The sequence below is a fragment of the Marmota monax genome, unplaced genomic scaffold (assembly GCF_021218885.2).
Source record: "Marmota monax isolate L192 unplaced genomic scaffold, Marmota_monax_Labrador192_F-V1.1 WCK01_AAM20220418_F8-fsc00023, whole genome shotgun sequence".
NCBI lineage: Eukaryota > Metazoa > Chordata > Mammalia > Rodentia > Sciuridae > Marmota > Marmota monax.
In genome coordinates this window covers 16,451,600-16,457,095 of record NW_026692907.1, presented here as the reverse complement: position 1 = coordinate 16,457,095, position 5,496 = coordinate 16,451,600, and the positions used below count along the sequence as shown (strand labels likewise).

General features: G+C 39.9%; 1 pseudogene; it reads left to right on the top strand.

Moving 5' to 3' along the window:
* The first annotated feature begins 1,867 nt into the window (after positions 1 to 1,867).
* LOC124096881 (proteasome subunit alpha type-5-like) lies at positions 1,868 to 4,137 on the top strand (annotated as a pseudogene).
* The last annotated feature ends 1,359 nt before the right edge of the window (positions 4,138 to 5,496 follow it).

The following is a 5,496-nucleotide window of genomic DNA, read 5'->3' as shown; positions in this document are numbered from 1 at the left end:
TGGTCATTTCTTTGCTCATTATAAAAATATTTATTAAAAATTTCTCAATGCCAGCCTCTGTGCAAAGTGCTAGAGTGGTGGAAAGGAATCAACAATTCAGCTCATCCCCTTAAGACATCTTTCATCTAAGGGAAGGGCACAGAGTAAAGGATCATATTACAGTGAGAGGAATACACAACAGAGATGGGTGCCAAACACCATGTGAATACAAAGAAGCAGTGCCTCATTACAGCTGAGTGGGTCAAGGATATCTGCTCATAGGAGGGGACATCTGAGCTGAAACTTGAAGGTGGTAAAGGATTTTTTAAGTGGAGCAGAGAGGATGGAAGGGAAAGTATGTACGGAACTCTGGAGATAGAACATCTTATATGGTGATGGGAAACAGAATAACTCAGAATAGTTCCTCTTTCCCTCCATGCTCACAATACAAATGACAATGCCAATTATTTTAACCTTCTTATAACTCAGTTCAGACTAGCAGTAGCTCATAGGCCCCATTGGAGGACCTGCCAACCGCTGCAGATCATTGAGTGTGTGCAATTGCCCCATCATGCAGACTTCGCTGTTCTCGAGGTTGGACCTGTAGGCCACTTCGAGGTGATCATCCAAGAATGGTAAGGACCTTCTACCTCAAGTCTGCCCATCTGGAAGCAAAGAGGGATGGAACTTCAGACACCCTGGAGTTGTCAAGTTGCTGTGTCCCCCTCCCAAAAGTTCAGGCCCCTTGTTTTAAGGTCAGTGAAAAATAGCCTGAAACTTGAGCTTCCCTTGGGCCTTGGGAAAGAAAAGCCTTTAAGGAACAGCAAGCCTGTCCTCAGGAGAAAGCAATTCTGCATAACACCTGCAGAAGTGAACAAAGAGTAATTTCATGTTTTATCCAAACAAATGGTGCCAGAAATTCCCCAACTGTAAAGTGACAAATGGAGAGGAATGCAATTTAAGTTCTTAGAAAGCAGGGCAGAATATTCACCTACAGCATTAAAATTAATTAATTAATTAAAATTAAATAGCTTTTTTAAAGCCCTGCATTAACATAATGTAGCTCTCTGGCCAGCTCCTGGGCTAGGAGCTTTTATTTGCATTATCATGAACTGTAGAAATGGCTATTTAACTTTTTACTTGCCTAAAAATAATGACATTTGTATATCATCCATTCAATCCTCACCTAATTTCCTGGGGTACTTTTATATCTCCCTTGATACTGAGAAGAAAGTGAGAGAGAACTTAGTAACATGCTAAATGGTTCTCTCTCTCTTTCTCTGAAACACACACACACACACACACACACACACTTCCTTTGGGGCCTGTGTGATCCCTGCTCCTTCTCCAACCCTGGCTCTGAGGTAGGAGATGGCACTAGCACTGTACACCTGCTTCTGCCCAATAGGAAGCTCAAGAGCCCCAGAGCCCCAGTGCTCAGGCTTCTCAGGCTTTAGCTTTCCTGCCCCACCAGGTCCTATCCTGCTCACTAGTTGCCCACTCCCTCTTCTCTGTAGTTCCTCTCCTACATCCCTGGCCAGCTTCAGCAGCAGGACAACCTCATGTCCCTGGTTTTCCAATAGGGTCTACAAACATCGGGGACTATGGCTAGTCCCTCCATTTATAAAATGAAGATAAAGGAGAAAATGTATCGAACAGACACTTTGCACATCATGCTTTCTACTACATTTGAGACTATTATTTTTTAAATAGAAATTACAAACTGTTATTTATTCCACATTTATCAAAATCAGCTTTGTGGCATTTTGGAGCAGAAGGGGGCCTTAGGTGCTGTGGTCGTGTGGTTGACTTAGGTGCTGTTGGAGTTGTGTTTGTTCTCAGAATCCCCTCACAGCCACTGCCACCTCCCCTCATCCTCGCCAGGGGCATGAATACTTTTTCTCCTAAAGGAAGATTATTATTATTTCAAGTGGAATATGTCATTAAAGATATCAAACTTGGTTCTGCATCCCATTGGGATCCAGACATCAGAAGGTGTATGCCTAGCGTGAAGAAAAGAATTGCCTGTCCTCTCATGGAGCCTATCAGCATTGAGAAAACTGTAGATATTGATGCCTATATAGGTTGTGCTATGAGTGGGCTAATTGCTTATTGACTTTAATCAATAAGGCCAGAGTGGAGACAGAGAACCATTGGTTTACCTACAATGAGACAATCAGGGTAGAAAGTGTGACCCAGTTTGTGTCTAATCTGGCCCTACAATTTGGAAAAGAAGATGCAGACCCAGGTGCCATGTCTCATCTCTTTAGAGTAGCACTGTTATTTGGAGGAGTTGATGGAGAAGGACTCCAGCTGCTTCATATGGACTCATCTGGGACTTTTGTATAATGTGGTGCTCAAGCAATTGGTTCTGCTTCAGAGGGTGCCCAGAGCTCCTTGCAAGAAGTTTACCACAAGTCTATGACAGGGAAAGAAGCCATCATAATCCTCAAACAAGTAATGAAGGAGAAGCTGAATGCTATCAATATAGAGTTAGCCATAGTGCAGCCTGGCCAGAATTTGTACATGTTCTCCTATTCCTCAGAAAATCACCATTGTCTGTGCGTTTTTTTATTATGTCTGTATATAAAGTAAGTCTGAAATAAAGAAATACTTAAAACATTAAAAAAGTCAGCTTTGTGCCCCATAGTGAATATAATAAGCTCCAAGGCAATCTACACACCTGCAAAAGGCACTTTGGAAGGGTCCATGGCATTTTGCCAACTGCAGGTGCCACATTCTACCTCACTAGAGATTATGAAAGACCACAGAAAATACAAACAGGGAGGTCTTTTTTGTTCTTGTTTTGCTTTGTTTCATCTTTCTTTCTCTCAAGTTTTTAATTAATATTCAAGAATTTATAGGATAAAGCCATCTCTTTTATAAGGTTCTTTGGACTGAAATCAAGATCTCCCAGAGAGGGACATAAAAATCTCAACATCCAGAGAGTTCCTATGGAGGTGCCAACCAGGATAATACAAATTCTTTGAAAACCACAGAACTGCTTAGTTCTTTCAATTCCTCTATATTTTCTCCGTGTAGATAGCACCAAGGAGAGAGACATATTCTGCTAGTGATTGGCTGTCAAAATTAGACCTAAAGCCTGCTTACATAGCTGGAGAATAGCCACTGAGTATTCCTTCACTGATACACAAGACCATTTTCTCATCTGGCTGAGCATTTTAATCATTGCCTTAGTATCTTGTATGGTGCTAGACATTGAGTATGTGAAGTGCTTGAAGATGTTAAGGCATTATAAAATTAGATACAGATGAAAAATTATAGTAAAATAATTTTTATGTTTTATATGTTTCCTGTTATCAGTCAACTCCTGATGAATAACAGCAACCACTGAGTCTTATTGGAAAATAATAATAAATGTTTATTTCTCATGGTGTGAAGATTGGCTATGAAATGGGTTGATCTGGATTGGGATTAGCTTGGTGGCTTTCACCACGACTGTTCAACCCCATTATCCAGAGCAAATCACATAGCTAAGCCCAAGGTTGAGTATAATACATTCTTCTCACTGAGCCCAAAGCAAGTCACAGAAGGCCAAGCCCCAGATCAGTGGGCTTAAGGGATCCATAAGATTGAGGGAAGGGAAGAAGTGTATTTGAACAATAATATTGTGTGCAACACTTCCTTTTATCTGTTACTGCACCTTTACTGATTCAGCCCCAGTAAATCACAGCATTTGTTTTTTGACCAAGTATTGGATAAATCTTTCAACTCAATAAAACAATAATTAAATGAAAGATGACTGCCTATATAAATTTATTCCCTGTGAGGAAGAACCCCCTTTCTTTGAGCAAACAATTCCAAGTGGGAAATGAAGAAAAAAATATTTCAATTATGTCATTGTTTAGATATGAAGTCATGTTTTGAAGGCTTGGTCCCTAATAAATCAGTGATCAGCGGTGGGGATTTTTAGGAGTGTTTGGATTATAAGGGCTCTGACCCCATCAATTGATTAATTCATTAAGGAGTCATATTTGATGGTATTTGGGGGTGACCAAAACTGTAGACAGCAGGTCTAGTTGCAGGAAGTATGTAACTGGGGCCTTGTATTTGTCTCCAGCCCTTTCCTAGAGCGTGATCTTTCTCCCCTCTCACTTTCTCTCTCCCCCTCTCAGCTTCCTGGCAGCCATGAAGTGAGCAACTCTGCTCTACCACACCGTCTGCCATGATGTTCTGTCTCTGTAGTCCCAAAGCAATGGAGCCAGTCCACCATGCACTGAAAGCTTTGCAATCCTGAGTCAAAATAAATCTTTCCTCCTCTAAGTTGCTTTTTTGAGTATTTTGTCGCAGAGGTAAAATGCTAACTAATGCAATTTATTTAGATTGAACACTCTCTTTAGTTTTCTCTGGAATTAGTTGCCTTTCCAGTAAAATGTTCCTATAAGACTATTTACTTATGCTGAACACAGTGCCACATACCTGTAATCCCAGTGACTCAGGAATCTGAAGCAGGAGGATTGCAAGTTCAAACCCAGCCTCAGCAACTTAGTGAGGACCTAAGCAACTCAGCGAGACCCTGTCTGTCTCTAATAAAATAAAAAAGGACTGGGGATGTTGCTCAGTGGTTAAGTGCCCCTGTGTTCAATCCCTTATTTAAAAAAAAAAAACCTGGGGCTGGGGATGTGGCTCAAGCGGTAGCGTGCTCACCTGGCATGCACGAGGTGCTGGGTTCGATCCTCAGCACCACATACAAATAAAATAAAGATGTTGTGTCCACTGAAAACTGAAAAATAAATATTTTTTTAAAAAAACCTATTTATTTGTATACTGGCAACATATATTTTTAAAAATAACTAACTAATATATTTGTTAATTGTTTTATATTCATTAGCTTATCTAGAGAATAACAAGAATTTTTAATTTTTAAACAGCTTTATTGACATATAATTTAGATATCAAAACTTCACTCTCCTCCAAATTTTCCCATATTAATTATGCAATGCAGTGATTTTTAATAAATTTAAAATTAACTAGTAGATTTTGAAATATTCAGAACCCTAACCACATTCCCATTTTACAACATTTTCAACATCCTATAAAGATCCTTCATACCTAACTATAGCCAAAACTCTTTTTCACTACCAAGCTTAGGCAACCACACCCCTATGTTATATCTAAAGATTTGCCTTTTATGACATTTTATATAAATAGAATCATAGAAAGTGAGGTCTTTTGCATCTGGCTTTATTTCACTTAGCATAATGTGGTTTTATTTGGGGTGTGAGGAGGATATTGGGAATACCCAAGGGCACTTTACCACTGGCCTATATCCCTAGGCCTTTTTTAGATTTTTGGTTTGTGTTTGTGTTTTTGTATTTTTCCTTTTTGAGACAGGTTCTCACTGAGTTGCTGAAGCTGGCCTCAAACCTGCAATCTTCCTGCCTCAGCCTCCTGACCCTCTGGGATTACAGGTTTGAGTCACCATGCCCAACAGCATGTTCTTGAGGTTCATCCATGTTGTAGTATGTATGCATCTATAATTTATATTTTTATTGC